The 17816-nt window shown below is 38.9% G+C and overlaps 1 protein-coding gene across 3 annotated transcripts in view; it reads left to right on the top strand.

The window, feature by feature from the left end:
- Window positions 1-1029: 1029 nt before the first annotated feature.
- CTNNA2 (catenin alpha 2) overlaps window positions 1030-17816 on the top strand; it is a 1197048-nt gene continuing 1180261 nt past the window's right edge. For all 3 annotated transcript variants that reach the window (XM_027129221.1, XM_027129219.1, XM_027129216.1), the window contains exon 1: window positions 1030-1304. The gene's annotated coding sequence lies outside the window, so the exon portion shown is untranslated. The remainder of the gene's footprint in view (window positions 1305-17816) is intronic.

Raw genomic sequence — 17816 nt, 5'->3', positions numbered from 1 at the left:
ATAAATCCGTGCAACTGTTGGCATGAACAAACACACTGATGCTTGTAGGCGAGGCCAGTTTGCATCATGTGAATGCAGTATCACTTGTGCCATACCAAACTGTCATAGGTTTGTTTGTCTCTATTTTTCTCTCTTGATTTAAAAAGTCACTTGGCACTGTGGCAGAACAAAGGTAAGTGTAACTTACCTTTCGTATTTGATAAAGCTGTGCACCTTTTTCGGTTCTAGCACTTCTGTAACAGTTAAGTCCACCACCATCAACCCCCAGTTGATGGTGGTAGGCAGAGCACTTGCTCCCTGAAATCTCTGTGTAAGTTCCTTAAAGTATAACCTCCGCGAGGACAAACACCGTATACTAAACATTTTTGGACATCTCAACATGCCTAAGTAGAGTGCCTAGTACAAATTAAGGGCTCAGTAATATTCTTTGAATCGATAAAAGAACCACAATGCCCTCTACAGAGACAGCACTCAATAAAGGCATGTGAAATGAGCAATTGTGCCATTTGTTTTAACACTTCCACCCTCTCCTAGTCCCTTTTAAAGTCCAATCCTCTTTCTCTCGGTCCTCCAGATCCCAACAAACCTCCCTCCTGCGTCAGTCACTACCTTCGCTGCCCTGGGGCCCTGCCCTTCTCCTGCCACGCGCCCTCTCGGGCTCTCCCTTTCATCCTGCTCTGCAACCCTCGTCCCCTTCTCCCCCAGGACCTCTCCCGCACTGGGTGTCTGTCCCTGGTCCTCGGGCGGCTCACCGCTTCCCCCGCCCAGGGGTAACGCGGTTGTCATGGACACGGCACCTGCGCCCTTCGGCAGTGCCCCTTCGCCACCGTCCCCTCCCCCCACCTGCGGCGCGGCCCGCCTCGCCTCCCCAGCTCCTCCCCGCCCCACCGGCGCTCCCCAGGCCGCGCGCGCAGGTGGCCCCCACCCCGTGCCTTCTCCAGCCCCGCGGAGCGCGGAGCCGCGGCAGCTGGGAAGCCGCGAGGGCGCGCGCGAGAGCAAGCGGCCGCGCCTGCGCACTGGCCTCTTCCCCTAGCGGCGATCTGGGCCGCTGCCGCTCGCGCTTGGGCAGGACGAGGGGCGGGCGGGGGGAGGGGGGAGCGGCTTCGCTTCCAGCCCCGAGTGAGGCGGAGACCCGGGCTGGCGGGCGGAGCAGGAGGCAGCGCACCTCGGCCAGAGGCGGCTGCAGCAGCTGCTGCCCTCTTCCCCGCCGCCGCCTCTCCAGTCCCTTCTGTGATTACCCCTCCAGTTGCTGGGAACGGGCGAGAAAGAGGAGGAGGGCGAGAAACTCCCACCGACCCACAGAGGTGAGTCCCGGGCAGAGCATTCTCCATCCTTGCCTGCCTCCCTCCCTCCCTATCTCCCTCCCATCCTCTCCATCCTCCCCTCCCTCCCAGCTCCCCAACCCTCCCGCCCTCATCCTTCCCAACATCCCTCTCTCCTCTCCCCTCCTTTCTCCCTTCCAGCCTTTCTTTCATCCCTTTCTTCCTCTCTCCCAGCCCCACTTCCTTCCCACCCTTTCATTCTTCCCTGTCTTCCTTGCAGCCACTCGCCCTAGAGCGCAGCTCTGCCTCCCTTTCCATTTGATCCCATCTCTTTTTTTCCCCTTTCTTCACCCCTTCCACGGTGGGAGATCCCTTGCCTGGCACAACTGTCCGGATTCAGGGGCTTCCAAAAAATTGGGTACATATACTGAGAGACACACTCTTGCACAGTGGATGCCCTGTGGATTTCAATGTTATTTGGGTTAAGGGTCAAGTTGGATAGAGTACTGGGAACTGGAAGGCGAAGAGGGTCGGTCGAGGAGGAATCTATGGATTTTTGCTGTATTAGGGTGGGGGTGGGGAGGGTTGTCACTTAGACATGTTGCCAACAACCCCCGACTCCCCTCTGTAGCAGTTTATTTTTTCTTCTGGGAATTACATATTCCCAGTGTGTGTCTCACTAATTTAAAATCCAGCTTTCCCGGCTTTGATTGTCTCTGTGTGAGAAGCCACAAGGAGGGAAGAAGAGAGAGAAAGAGAACAAGAGAGGAAGAGGGGAGGGGAGGGGAGAGGGAGGGTGGTGACAGTGGATGCTTGTATCCTTTTCCCCTAGGCCTCTTTGGGTTGATATTTTCAAACCACCCGCCTAATATTTGCCTTGGAATTGAACCCTTGTGTCCTTGGTTCTGTCACTATCTATACTTCAGAGGCAGAAACTCTCTAAACTTTAATGTGTGTGCACCACAGCATTATTTGTGGAATGTTTTGGTCAGCATACAAAACACTAGGGTAGATTGATTTGGGAAAACAGGGAGCAGAAGAGTGGAAGAGATGCACTTTCGTTCATCATGAGTTAACTTCTAAAGGAGGACAATGGACAGTTTGGAGCAATGAGGTTATACTCCACAGGCTTAGAAATATACCATTTTGATAGCATTAGCTGCATTATACCTTTAGCAGATATCCTTACCCTTTTTCATCTACGTTACAAAAATTGTGAAGATGTTGGAAACATACTGTGTAATTTTGTCTGTGTTTACACCAGTGGAAAAGTTAAATTAGCTCTGGGACCATCATTAAGAATTTAAAATTTCAGTTGGTTTTGCACCACTTGTTTTCACCAAATGATATATTTTACTTTGCTTTCTTTAGCTTACACTCCGACGCCTTCTATTACATATATTAGTAGTGATTTGGCAATGTTCTTGTTTGCAAGCATTGTTGCTGAAAAGTTTATTCATACATGGCGGGACAGCCCTGTCTCAGAATTTTTAGTGTATTCATCATTTCAGAAAGGTCCAACAAACAGTATAACTCAGAAATGGAATATTTAGAAGCCTGTATTTTGTTCTATCTATACTCTCTTTAAAAAATAAAAAATATAAAAACCTCTTAATATCTATAAATAGCTATGTTTTATGCTTAATGAGTATCTGGGGAGGGACTGAAATTAATGGTGGATTCATTGAAGCTGCCAGTAAGAAACTATGCTGTGGAGCAAATTACTGATTTTTTTTTTCTTTTCATTTAAGTTATTATATGCCAGTAGTGCAATATGCACTTTCACATTTTATGGGAATGTAAAGTAGGAGTTGAGATGAAGTGAATTACCTTCCAAAGTGATTGAGTGCTGATTTGATGAAAAGCTGACACAGTTAATCATCTGCATCGGTTTTGGGGAAGTGTGTGATATTAGGAATGATGGATCTACCCCCTGCCCCAACTCCCCTTGATAGGAATGCAATTCCATAAATGGCTTGGCTGACTGAAGCCATATGGCTTGGTCGAATTGTCAGTGTTACCAACATTCTAATGCAGAATTGCCATCAACCCTGTCCATATTTGAGTGGTTACGTTACTTAATAGCAGACACAGTTGTAGGTAGGAGTGTTTTGTTGTTGTTGTTCATTTCCCCGGAATGCCATGAAGCTAGTGAAAGACTTTAATAGTAATTATATATGAATACAATAAGTTAGTTTTATCCTAATGTACTTTCACGTGACTTTTCCCCTTCCAGCATCTCTCCTGTTCTTTCTTTGTGGAGCTTCATGGTTGTGAGTGTGGGGAAGAGGCAGCCCCTCAGTCAGCCCTGCTTTTTCTTGATTGCGGTTTTGCTATACAGAGTGATGTGGGTGTATGCCTCTGTTTTTAACACTGTGCTTACTATGGAAACAAAGATACTGTTTATTTGTCTACTTTGTAAACATTCATCTACTTAGTGAAAACAAAATTTATAAGGTTATTAACAAATAGAAAACATTTGTTTACAGCAAGATTTTGAGAGAGAGTTGAGTTAAAGTGAATAAAATATGAAACAGAAGAAGAACTGGCATCTTCAAAAAGCAGCCTGCTACTCTGATCATTATTCAGTTTACAGATAAAGACCAACTTCCTCTGAAGAATTTAATTTCAGGAGGTTTCTGCCTTTGGTTCACTGGACTGTTAAGAATGTGTGGTACAGAAAAAGACCCAGTACAACATCTTGTGGACCCTGTAGGAAATATTCTGGAACATTCTCTGTGCCTTTCTCAGAGTTCTTAAAACCTGCTCAACCCTCAGCTAAGTATATGCACTATTCAAAAGATGCCAAAAGACACTCTCTTTAACCTTAGCTTACAGCCTAGTTGAGGAGAACAGGCATTTGTGTGAGGTCATATTTCACAGTGGCAAAGAACAAGATCTTTGGAGAGAGCTTTCAATTTTAGCGCATGCTCTACTGAAGTAGTAGAGTGTTGAGCCCTTTCGTAGTGTTTAAGTCTTTCTCCTCATTTACAAAATGGGAATTATGGTAGACCCCGATTCTTAGGATTGCTTTAAGGGTTAATTAAATGTGTCAAACACAGTACTTGGAATAAACAAAGTGTGTCTTAAGCATTATTATAACTAGGAGAAATGGCTTAAGAACAATCCAAGACAATATATGATTATTTACTGGAAAGAAATGAGAAGCTAGTAGTTAGAGGGATTCTGAAGAGGACGGTTGTTTATGTAGCCAGGGAAAAATTATATTCAGGAGTAGCACTGGGGCTTGGACAGAGATTCCTGGGAAGGATTTCATGCAGGGTGGGTACCACAGCTGGAACAAAAGCAGAGAGGAGAGAAGCACCGTGTGTTTGGGAAGACTAATTACTTGAATACTAGGGAGTGTATTAAACGGTATTAAACATATATAGTCAGAGTAATTACACTATCACTTGGGACAAGACAACTTGTTGTATTGTGGGATCCATTTTATCACAGAATGTGCAGCTACCCAGAGGACCTGTTTTAGTTCTTTGTCTCACGCAAAGCCCCACACCAAGACGCAGAATTCAAGGTCTGTGTCACAATGAGGACCCAGAGTATTCTTTCTCTTTTCCTTAAACTTCAAGGCAGAGAGAAAGTTGAGCTTTCTAGACAATAAAGATTTAATATCATGATTATCACGTCTCTCTTGTTTTGCCTTAACCCACGAATATTCCAGAATATATACTTGGAGAATAGTAACTATGATTATTTTATTTTGTCATACATAAAGCTGGTAATTGTAAGGGTAATTGTATTTCCAGGAACTTTATTTTTACTTCGTTGTTGACTTTTCCTTGTTACCACAGGCCCTTTTTTTCTCTTCCTTTTTTTGGTGTTCAGGATTATTAATGATTCCAAATGGGTTATGCCCTTTCAAGTGTTTACTGGGAGACTAGGGTGTGATGACAGCAGAGGATCTGTCTGGGATTGTACACTGAGTAAGTTAAATATCTGCTCAGTGTGGGGTGACAATTGCTCATTGGCTACGTCTGTTGACATACCTTTATTTTTGGCTGGTATTTATTAACTATTTTGAAATATATATCCCTGAAACATGTATCCAAAAGCATAAATGATTTGAATTATTTTATCAAAAAAGGATTTTCAGAAAATTTTACCTGCAAGTTACAAGTTTCAGTGTTTATAGTGCTCATGTTTAATTCATTTTTAATAGATAGATATAATTTCATTCCTTTCTCCAAAATAGTAAAATACTCTTATAATTATTTTTTTGTAGTTCTAATATATACAAAATTAGTCTCATGAATATTATGTTAAGATATATAGCTAAAAACGTGAATGTACTTCCAAAAGCTAGAAGTTTAACACCATAGACTGTAGCATCTTTATTTTCCATTTTGGAAGTTTTCTTAATATTCTGATGTTTTAAAGATGCAGTGGATCTAAATAAAACATTTTCAAATGTATCATGTCTAGTCAGTTTCATGTTAAAGCACCAGTGATTTTTGACAAACTACTTTGAGATGTTTTAATTTTCCTCATAAGTGAATTTTTATCTTGGAGATGAATTCTAACTCAACCACAAATACGCATTCTACAACTCTTTGAGATCATTACTTGTAACACATTATAAAAAAGTGATAGTCTGACCTTATAAAGCTTAATTTTATAGGGCTTTTATTTCTTCTTATTTAAAGGCCATATCTGTGTATACAACTCAGACTGTTATCTTTCATATGTGAAGACAGTGTGCATTAAAGGGAGTGAAAAAGAAGCAACTGTGTTCTAAGTTAAGGTGGTGACCTTAACTTATAGAGAACAGGGAACTGTGGAGTAAGGATGAGATAAAATTAATTAATTTTGTTTCATCTATTGAGCTGAAAAATTTATAACTGCCTGTTCAATTAATAGGACACTTTTAATATGCTCATATGTGTAAATCGGGCTCATATTGTTCATTACGTACCTGCAGTAAATCCAATATCTTTTTTTATGGCGCCTTGATGTTTCACAGATGAAGTCATGAACTCTTAATGGGGGCATGCCAGTTCTCCCACAGCCTACTCAGAAACCACAACCACTCCCTAAAAGACCAGAGGATTGATGTTCCTGTACCAGAGCAAGTGGGCTCATTGCCCAATGAGCAACCGAAAGACCAATGCTGAGGCTTTGGTCTTTTACAGAGAAAAAAGGCTTTATTGTAGGGTGGCCAAGCAAGGAGACAGGAGGCAAAGCTCAGATCTGTCTCTTCATCAGCTTTTGAGTGGGGTATTTAGTTTGGAAGTAGGGAGCAAGAAGGTAAGAGGGCTCAGAAATGAGGGATGAAAAGTAAGTGTAGATTCATGTAAGTTTCAGTAGCTGTCTGCCCAGCAGTTTCAGCTGGCCTTTATGCCTCTTCACCCAGGGAGCCGGTTTTCTTATGTAACATGGGGTCGGCCTGTGACATCCAAAGCTCCCGATCAGTCATTTTAGTACCTCAGTGTGCCTGTGGGAGGGGCTGTCAGCAAGTTGTTTCCAAATCTGCAGTTTCCCTGGTACATTGCAGAGCAATCTTGGTGTTTTCCGTGTATCATTTTGTTTCTATCTTGCTTCTACCTTATGTGCCTTGAGCTTTAGGATAAAGGGTATGGTTCGTTCCCATCTGATTTTTTTTTTTAAGATTTATTTATTATTTATTTATTTATTTTATTTATTTTTGGCTGCGTCAGGTCTTCGTTGTGGCACGCAGGATCTCCGTTGAGGCATTCAGGATCTTTCGTTGCGGTGCGCGAGCTCTTCGTTGTGGTGCCCGGGGGCTTCTCTCTAGTTGTGGGGTGTGGGTTTTCTTTCTGCAGTTGTGGTGTGCAGGCTCCAGGGTGCGTGGGCTCTGTAGTTTGCCGCATGCAGGTTCTAGTTGAGGCATGCGAGCTCAGTAGTTGTGGCACGTGGGCTTAGTTGCCCCGCGGCATGTGGGATCTTAGTTCCCTGACCAGGGATGGAACCTGCGTCCCCTGCATTGGAAGGCGGATTCTCTACCACTGGACCGCTAGGGAAGTCCTCATTCCCATCTGATTTTAACTGTGGTTAGACAACAGTTTAGTGAGAATCCCGTCTTCCAACTTTATCTTAAATTTGTAGGGCCTGAGGCAGTTGTTAAACATCGTTGATGCATCTTTTAGTGAGGAGGTAGATTTCTTACTGTGTCCTTAACTACCTCAGAAAAAGCTAATTGCCCTCAACTATTTCTAAGAAAGGGTGTCCCACAATTCTTGAGGGTTTACCAGTTGTGCTCAATATTTTTCTTCAGGCATTGATATCTGCCAGAGTAATTTCACAAGATGCTCTTGCTTTTTCCCTCTAAAATGCAGAAATGTCATAAAGAAATATATACAGAATTCACTGGGAAAAAATGTCTGCATCTAAATTTATCCCTCTGTTTACTTATGCTTTCTATGTATTTTTAAAATCATATTACCTAACATGAATTCATTCAACAGGCATTTTTAAATGTCTGCTCCATGCACAGCATTGGGCTAGAAAGTATAATTTCATAGCAAAACTGAATCAGGAATCAGGACACCTGGGTTTTTCCTCCAGATTTTCAACCAGCTAACTAATTATATGACTAAACAAGCCTCAAACCCTCCAAGGCTTATTTATTTAATATGTATTTTAAGTGACTTAGACCAGATGATATAGTGTCTTCTAGCTATAAAATTCTATAATTCCATATGTGAATTTCCCTTAAAATTTCAAGGCATAATGATTTATTTCTTACTGTGTCCCTCCCCCACTTTTTTTTTTGAAACACAAACTGTTGCTACTCAAGAAAACTCTTTACCTTCAGTGTCATATGCTTTCCCTTTCCCAAGAAAACTTCAGATTTAGCTTCACAGTGTCTCTGGGCCAAGGAAGAACTAAGAAATCTGTCCCTTTCTTAACCTCTCCCTCCTTCCCTCTCTTTCCTTTTTCAGATTCCTTCCTGGACAGGAGATACAAGTCAGTTGCTACCTCTAGATAGGGACTAGTTCAGTATATGTGTGGCTTGTTGGAGTAATGCCACTGTCTTTGAAACGCTATATGGCATTAATGAGTTTAGAATTAGGTAATATTTATTTAAGTAGTTACATATACTCTAAGGTTAATGTTTTTGCCTCCAGCACAAGCAAAGTCTTATCCCCTAAATCCTATCCCATAGGACTGTGTGGTCACCTGTCTTTCAACCAATCCAGCTCCAAATTCCCATTAAAATTTTTTATGATCAAATTTGTTGAGGTATGTTTTACATATAATAAAGTACATCCATTTTAAATACTGTTGTGTGTTGATAAATATACCTATGTACCCACCACTGCAATCGGGATGTAGAATATTTACATTGCTCTAAAAAATGCCCTTCCACTTGATCTGCTTTCTGTCTCTATAGATTAGTTTTTCCTGTTCCAAAAGTGAATATAGATTGAATCATAGAATATGTACCCATTTTTGTCTCCTTCTTTCATTGAGTATAAATGTGTTTGAGATTTGTCTATGGTTTAGAGTATATAAACGTCTACAAGAAATCATAGGAGAAACTCTTTGTGAATTGGGGTAAGGTAAAGATGTCTTAGATAGGGCCCCAAAAGCACTAATCATAAAGTTAAAAGAAAAAGATAAACTAGACTTTATCAAAATTTAAAAAAAGCTTTTATTCTTCAAAAGACTCAAGACTTGCTAGATCTATGTATCTTTATTTCTATCTCTATATATCTGAAAATGGACTAATTGTATATAGAACTCTTACATCTCAATAAAACAAACAATCCAACCAAAAAAATGAACAGAATATCTGAAGAAATATTTCATAAAAAAGAGATACCAGTGACCAGTAAGCACATGAAAAGGTAATTAAGTCTATCAGTCACCCAAATAATGAAATTTAAAAGCCACAATATGTTACCACTGTACAAACACTAGAATGGCTAAATTTAACAAGACTGACAATATCAAGTTTTGGAGAGGATGTGAAGCAAGTGAAGCCCTCATAGGTTGCTGGTGGGAATGTAACACTTTGGGAAACGTTTTTCTCTTAATGTTAAAAATACTCTTAACGTATAACCCCGAAATTCCACTCCCAGGTGAAATGAAAACACACACAAAGGCATTTACATGAAAATTAATGGCAGCTTTTCTCATAATAGCTTGAGACTAAAAAAACCCAAATACCCGACAAATCCCCATCTTAAAGTTACTTTTTTGAAGTAGAAAAAAAAGCTGCTGATGTATTTTATTTAGAAATATGCCCTTTACTTATCTGTAACCTGGCAGCAGAGGAAAGGGAAAGCATTCAAAAAGATTTGTAAAAGTGCCAAGAAATGCAGAGGATGGGTGGCTCCAGGTATGAGACCTTGGTCAGTATCCCCTCTGCCCTTCTCTCTGATCCCTCTGTGTCTAGACCTCATCCTCAGCATTGGTGTCTTGGCTGCTGCAGTGCTGAGCACACCATCGTGCAGCAGTGGTATCTCTTCCAGAAAAAAACGAGGAAACTTTTGCCACAAGTTCTCCCTCACCTCTGATCTCACTGGCCAGCACTGGATCCCCGATCCAGTCAACAGTAAGGGGAAAAGGAATACCATACATGATAGACTTAGACTAATGAGGAATCCACCTGGGGCCGGGATGCGGTCCGCTTTCCCTGAAGCTCCTGGCTGTGTGGAGGAGGCTAAGGGGATGGCTGAGCTAAATGGCAGTTTAGTTAAGAAAAAGGGGAATGAATGTTGGGTCAGTGAGCAGCAGTGTTTGTTATGGTTTTAGAGGCCTGCCACGATGTGGTCAGTCTTGTGGGAAAGAGGTTGAAGCAGAAAACTAGGATTGTAGTCACAGCTTGTTATTGTGGGAATGCATACAGAAACAGGTGACAGAGGTACCCTAGGAAAAGAGGAAGGGAAACATTTAGATCCTAGCATACAGCACGAACCAGGGGACGGGGAGGGGGAAGTCTAGATCCATGGGGATCATTCAAAGTGGGGAAGCATACACATAGTGACAAGCAGAGCTAGGCGTACTGGGGCCCATGGAGTTGGGACAGGAGGCAAAAGTCAGTGCTGGCAGTAGTCTGGAATCCAGGCAGGCAAACTCGATTGCAGTTTGCCCATCTGTGAAATCAGGACCTCAGGCAACAAGATTTTCATGTTTTGCTTGTTAAGGCAGAAGCTAAAACAGTAATTATTTTCTGTTTTTTTTAAAGGTGTCAACCACTTTAGATTCTGTGTCAAGGAGAGGAGCCATACCTTTGCTTTCTCTAATATTTCCCTGTTATAATCCTGGGCCCCCATTAGTTTCTTAATAAATACTAGCTGATTGAATTAAGTCTCCAAACTCATTCTGTCTTTGAACAAATCAGACAGGTTTTTTTTTTTTTTTTTGCGATACGCGGGCCTCTCACTGTTGAGGGAGCACAGGCTCCGGACGCGCAGGCTCAGCGGCCACAGCTCACGGGCCCAGCTGCTCCGCGGCATGTTGGATCTTCCCGGACCGGGGCACGAACCCGTGTCCCCCGCATCGGCAGGCGGACCCTCAACCATTGCGCCACCAGGGAAGCCCCAGACAGGTTTTCTGGTTAAACAAATGTTGCAGTCATTCATCAGATACTTTCTTACAAATTATTCAAATTGCTGTTTTGGGGGACACAGCCCTGGATCCATATGAGTAAGATATAGTACTTGACCCTGTGAGTTGACAATCTAGTAGAGGTGCAAAGTACCTGAATGGTTTAATACCAGAGTATGATACAAAGTGTATTACAGTGTGGTACTGACTTCTCAGGGGCATGGATCAAAAGTCCAGGCAGCCCCAAATTGGAAACATTTTCTCACAAAGGATGGGAGAGAGATGGAGGAGGGGCTGACCTTGTATTAGTACTTGTAAATTCAGTCCTGCCTTGGTCTGGGAACTGGGACAGGGCTGAGCCAGCAGGAAGATGGGATCAGTGAGCACAGCAGTGGGAGAGGTGCAGTCACATCCAGGATAACTGAAGCTGGGATGCTGATAACTGCTCAGTAGGCAGCTGAAAAGTGGGACTGCAGTGAAGGTGATAGGCTGGGAGTAGAGAAATATTTTGGCATTTTCTGTATAAAGGTATCTCAAGAATGCAATAACAGAAGATACACTGTTTCAGAAAGAACATGTTTTGTCCTTGACACTTCAACAATACATGCCCATTGCAGAACATCTAGAAAGCAACCAGAAAAAGAAACTTGAAAATAAAAATTACAGCAGTCCATCTATCCAGTGAACATTTGGCGAATTTTGAGCTTTTTTCCCCTTTGAGTATATCTGAATTTGTCACGTAGAGGTTTTTTTAAAGCAAAGCTGAGATATAATTTTATGTCCTATTTTTTTAAACTAAACATATCTAAGCATTTACTGACATAATAAAAAAAAATCTTCCTTTATGTTAATTTCTGTGTAATGTTACATTGATTGGAATTTAAGTTTCTAGTTTTTGGCTGTCTACAGAGATGAAATGTTTGCATTGATCTGCCTTCAAATATGGGCTGAGGTTGACTTAGGGGGGCACCATGAGAGTGCCTCAAAGATATAGATGGTCAATGTGTATATATGTATATAATATTTTAAATATATATAATATTTACTTAAATGGTAACATGGTATTGTATACTTCATTTTTATTTCACATACAGCTTAGCTGGTAACATGAGTTATCACCGTTATATTTTCACTGCTGCCTACTATTTTATAGTGTGATTATACCATGCTTTATTTAATCCTTATCTTTTCATAGACATATAGTTTGTTCCTGCTATTTTACTATTTCAAACAATGTTGTGGTGAACATCCTTACATTGGTTTCTTGCCCACATGTATTAGTATATTTTTTGGAAGGTAGATTGATCACTGTAATTTTGGGTCATGAGATACGTGCATCTTAGATTTTAGTAGTTGATGCCTAATTACTCTTCAAAATGGTAGTACTAATTCATGTTCCATCAGCATCTATGAACGTGCATATGTCCTTACTCTTTTACTAATACATGATAATTTTAAACTCGGAAAAATTTACCACTGAATAGGTAAGAATGGTATATCTTTGTCATAGAGGTTGTTTCTCTGATTTCTAGAAAGGTTGATTATCTTTTCATTTCATTTTTTGGTCTAATGGCCAAGTTTTGCCTCTGCTGTCATGAGTGTGTTCACATCTCTGCTCATGTTTTTCTAGTGGATTATTTATCTTATTTTAATTTATAGGACTTATTCTCTGGGTATAAAAAATTTGTGGTTGTACTGTTTTAACTATTATAGAGTATGCTGTGATATCCAGTAAGTGATGCTTTTTCTTTTTCCAAAGTTCCTTATCTATTTTTGTACCATTTCTTCAGAAGGATATGATAACCAGGTTATCAAATTCATTAATAACACCTTTGGTATGTTAACGAGTATGGTATTTAATTTAAGATGATTTGAGGGAGGGATAACAACTTTCTAACTCGTAGTCTTTCCATTGCCTTGTCTCTCCATTTATTAAGGCCATTTTTTGTGCCCTTCAGTATTATGAATTTTCTTCCTAGTAAAAGTCTTTCTCATTTCATCTTGAGTTTATTACCATCTTTTTAAAAAAAAATATTTATTTATTTGGCTGTGCCAGGTCTTAGTTGCAGCACGCGAGATCTTCATTGCGGCATGCGGGATCTTTAGTTGCAGCATGCAGGCTCTTAGTTGTGGCATGTGGAATCTAGTTCCCTGACCAGGGATGGAACCTGTGTGCCCTGCGTTGGGAGCACGGAGTCTTAACCACTGGACCACCAGGGAAGTCCCTTGAGTTTATTACCATCTTGTTTGTAGTTTCTATTGCTGTTGGGAAAAGGTTTACTTTTCTTTTACATTTCTTAAAAGGATATTGCTGATGTAGAAATTATTCCTTTTGATTTTTATATTTGGATTTAAACCCAGTCACCTTGTTGAAATACTTTATTCAAAAGTTTTTTTCTTTATCTTGTGTTTTTCTTACCAGTTTGTATGACCTCTTTATATGGTATGATAACAATTCATGGTTCAAATAATATGTATATGAAAATAATAATATAATGCTCATTTTTTCTTTTAGTTTTTTTCTAATTTTAAATAAAATATTTTTTCTTCTGTTAGGTTTCGTATGAATGAGTCATTTTTCATATGTGAAATACATTATACGATAGTCTAAACACACCTTTTAGTTTTTAAAATTATTCTCAATATTTGTTTCTTCCATAGTAACCCAAGTATATTATTATATTTATACCAATATCAGTATGTTTTGAGCCTTTTTCTACATGTGGTGTATACACGGATTCATGTACTCACTTCCAAATATTCACTTAGTGCTTTTCTAGGCCTTTATGAACATTTTTGTGTGTAACCCTTCAAAGACATGGGCTTTGTCTTCTCTAGATCTTGGACTGAGTTGACTGAGCAGTGTTCTGATGACAGTGATAACATGCTTATGATAATGCTCATGATATCAATAAACTCTAAAAATTTATCTAAATGACTTTATTATTTGGCTATTTGGTACCTTAAATATTATTTTGTCATCACTTTCCTATTGAAGCTGTTGTGTTACATACCATCTCCATCCTACAGGCAGCACTGTTTTTTTAGAAATGCATAAACACTAAGACAGTGGCCAGTTCAGCACTACTAAGAAGCTTCAGAAGTCTCCAGTTCCTGCCTAGAATTTAATTCTTTGGCACTAGATCTTCTTTTTTCAAACCTGAGGGGAAGCTTAACTTTGGTTTTATTTTCATGATCTTCTTTTACCATGAAAATTTATTATTTTGAATGGAAACGCTTCACTGATTCTGCAAATTGAGAATATGGGCAAATTGCCTTGCATTGTGATTATTCATCTGGTCTAGGTCTTATGCATACATATCAGTATTGATTTATCGTTAATAAACCCATCACCTTAAAATCCTATGATCCACACTAAGATACTGTAAATAGATGATATAAATTTAATATTGAAAAATGTGATTTTTCTCTGTAGAATATTGAATATGGATGTGAAATTAGTAGCAAGTGGCAAGTAATGATTCATAGAATTGTAAGATATTTGTGTTAATGCTGAATCACTAAATCTAGTTCTCTGAAATGTGGTTAACTTTATAATAGTTCTGTTTTTCCTAAAGAATTATACAAATAAGTGTAAGTTACAATGTGATTGATATCATAAGTTTGAGTAAAGATATCAATGAGCAGCATATACCTGTTTTCTGCTCCAGCTTGCTTGAATAATCTGAGATAGATCTGTTTATCTGAGGAAATTTTCTTGATGCCTGGCTGCCTGTGGAAAGAATTTTGTTGCCATTGCTGTTATGAATAGCTGATCTCTTAAATCGAGATATATTACATTTTATTTTTGCTTGTCCTAACTTACAGAATTGTTCTTAACGAAAACAAGTTAATATACAAAAATACTCCTTTTTGAGTATTTAAAATATTTCATATCAAAATTATAAATATGTGATATCATTAGAAGTTTTATTACAGTGTTAACTTTGAACAGATTTCATTTCTATTCTTATTATAATTATGAAACAACTCGAACTGTTACTATTTTGCCTTTCATTCAAGAAACTGCAAATATCTAGTACTATAAAAATATCAAACACTTGTATGCTGAAAATTCCCCCCCAATATTGAAAGAAATTGAAGGAGACCTAGATAAATGGAGACATCCATGTTCACAGATGGAAAGACTTAATATTGTTAAGGTGGTAGTATTTCCCCAATTAATATACGGAGTCAATGCTATTGCTATCAAAATCCCAGCTGCCTTTTTTTTTGAAAATGACAAACAGTCCTAAAATTCATATGAAACAGGAATAGCCAAAAATGGTTTTTAAAAAGAAGAACAAGTCTGTCATACAGAGTGAAGTAAGTCAGAAAGAGAAAGACAAATACCGTATGCTAACACATATATATGGTATTTAAGAAAAAAAAAACGTCATGAAGAACCTACTGGTAAGACAGGAGTAAAGACACAGACCTACTAGAGAATGGACTTGAGGATATGGGGAGGGGGAAGGGTAAGCTGTGACAAAGTGAGAGAGTGACATGGACATATATACAATACAAAGTGTAAAATAGATAGCTAGTGGGAAGCAGCCGCATAGCACAGGGAGATCAGCTCAGTGCTTTGTGACCGCCTGGAGGGGTGGTATAGGGAGGATGGGAGGGAGGGAGACGCAAGAGGGAAGAGATATGGGAAGATATGTATATGTATAACTGATTCACTTTGTTATAAAGCAGAAACTAACACACCATTGTAAAGCAATTATACTCCAATAAAGACGTAAAAAATAATGATATTAAGGAAAAAAAAAAGAAGAACAAAATTTGAGGATTCAGGGTACTTCCCTGGTGGTCCAGTGGTTAAGACTTCGCCTTCCAATGCAGGGGGTGTGGGTTCGATCCCTGGTCGGGGAGTTAAGATCCCACGTGCCTCACAGCCAATAAACGGAAACATAAAAACAGAAGCAAAGATTGTAACAAATTCAATAAAGACTTTAAAAAAAAAATTGAGGATTCACACTTCTCAATTTCAAAACTTACTATAAAACTATTATACAATAATCAAGACTGAGTGGTGCTGGTGTAAGTATAGACATGTAGATCCATGGAGTAGAATTGAGCAGCTATAAAAAACCCATACTTTTATAGCCAACTTATTTTTCAGCAAGGGTGACAAGACAGTGCAATTGGAAGAAAAGTAGTCTTTTCAACAAATGGTTCTGTGACAACTGAATATTTACAAGCAAAAGGATGAATTTGGACCCAATCTCACCTCATATAGAAAAAGTAACTTAAAATGCATCATAGACCTAAATGTAAGAGCTACTTACAAAACTCTCAGAAGAAAAGTTGGTGTAAATCTTGATGACCTTGGATCAAGCAATGGATTCTTAGATATGACACAAAAGAGAAAAAACAGATAAATTGGACTTCATCAAAATTAAAAACTTTTGTGTATCAAAAGGCACCTTCGAGAAAGTAAAAAGACAGCCCACAGAATGGGAGAAAATGTTTACAATCATATATATGATGAGAGTGTAGTATCTAAAATATATAAAGAATTATTACAATTTAATAATAAAAAGACAAATTCCTAGTTTTTCTTGGGAGAAGTATTCGAATAGATATTTCTCCAAAGAATATATACAAATGGCAAATAAGCAGATGAAAAGATGCTCAGCATCATTAATTATTAGGTAAATGCAAATCTAAAACACAATGAGATAGCTATAAATACCCACTAAGCTGGTTCTAATAAAAAAGAGGGACCTATCAAATGTTGGTAAGGATGTGGATAAATTGGAATCCTCATAGATTGCTGGTGGAACTGTAACATGGCGCAGCCTCCTTGGGAAACAGTTTGGTACTTACTCAAAAACAGAGTTGCCTATGACCCAACAATTCTACTCCTAGGAATATACCCAAGAGAAATGAAAACATCAATCCACACAAAGCCCTGTACACCAAGATTCATGGCAGTGTTATTTGTTATAGCCAAAAAGTGGGACAAAGTGATGGCCCTCAGTTGAAGAATGGACAAACAATGTGGTATATCCATACATTGGGGTAATATTCAGTCATAAATAGGAATAAGTACTAATACATGTGAAAACATGAATAACCTTGAAAACATTATGTTAAATGAAAGAAGCCAGGCATGAAACATCACATATTGTATGATTCCATTTAAATAAAATATCCAGAATAGACAAATCTATATGAACAGAAAATAGGATAGTTGTTTCCAGGGTTGGGGAAAGGAGGAGTGGTGAGTGCATACTAACGGGTATGAGTTTTCTTTTTGGGGTGATGAAAGTTCTGGAATTAGGTAGTGGTGATGGTCACACCTACGGGTTGCGCATATAGTAAAAAAATAATCACTGAATTGTACACTTTAAAATGACCAACATTATGGCATGTGAATTATATCTCAATAAAAAAAACATAAGGCTAGCGAGCCAAAGAATTATTTGTGGTTTTCTTTTTGTCCATTTGGAAAGTAGAAATTACTCGTCATAATTTTAAATCATATATTTTTCACAAGAGATGAACTGAAAGCTAATACACATTATAGAGTAGACTTTTATTGTGTTCCTGTTATCATGAAAAGGAATATTTTACTTTGAAAATGATATTTAACTATTGTACTCACATCTAGCTGAAAAAATTTTTAACTTGTCTTTCTTAGATAAGATACCCTATTTAGAATACCAAGATGCGTGAGACATGGTTTCTACTCTTAGGACATCTGATGGTGTAGTAGGAAAGGCAGACCTTAAACAAATAACTAAAGAATATGATAGAGAGTAGAGGTATAGACAAGAGTTCTAGATAGCAATAATGAAGGGGTATTTAAGGTCAAACAAAAGTAGAAAAAGGTCTAGAAGATTCACATTTGAATGCGAACTTGAAAAACGTAGAAATTTCTCATAAAGAAAAATCAGGAAATAACATTCCAGGCTAAGGAGAAAGAATGAAAGTAGGATTATAAATTTAGGGACCAACAAATAATACAGTTGCCATGGTGCTTAGAGGAGGGCAGGTGTATGAAGTGGC

This window comes from Aethalodelphis obliquidens, unplaced genomic scaffold (assembly GCF_003676395.1).
Source record: "Aethalodelphis obliquidens isolate GAN/ISIS:26980383/991018 unplaced genomic scaffold, ASM367639v1 scaffold35, whole genome shotgun sequence".
Taxonomy (NCBI): domain Eukaryota; kingdom Metazoa; phylum Chordata; class Mammalia; order Artiodactyla; family Delphinidae; genus Aethalodelphis; species Aethalodelphis obliquidens.
The sequence above is the reverse complement of the archived record's forward strand: the minus strand, read 5'-3'. Positions and strand labels throughout refer to the sequence as shown.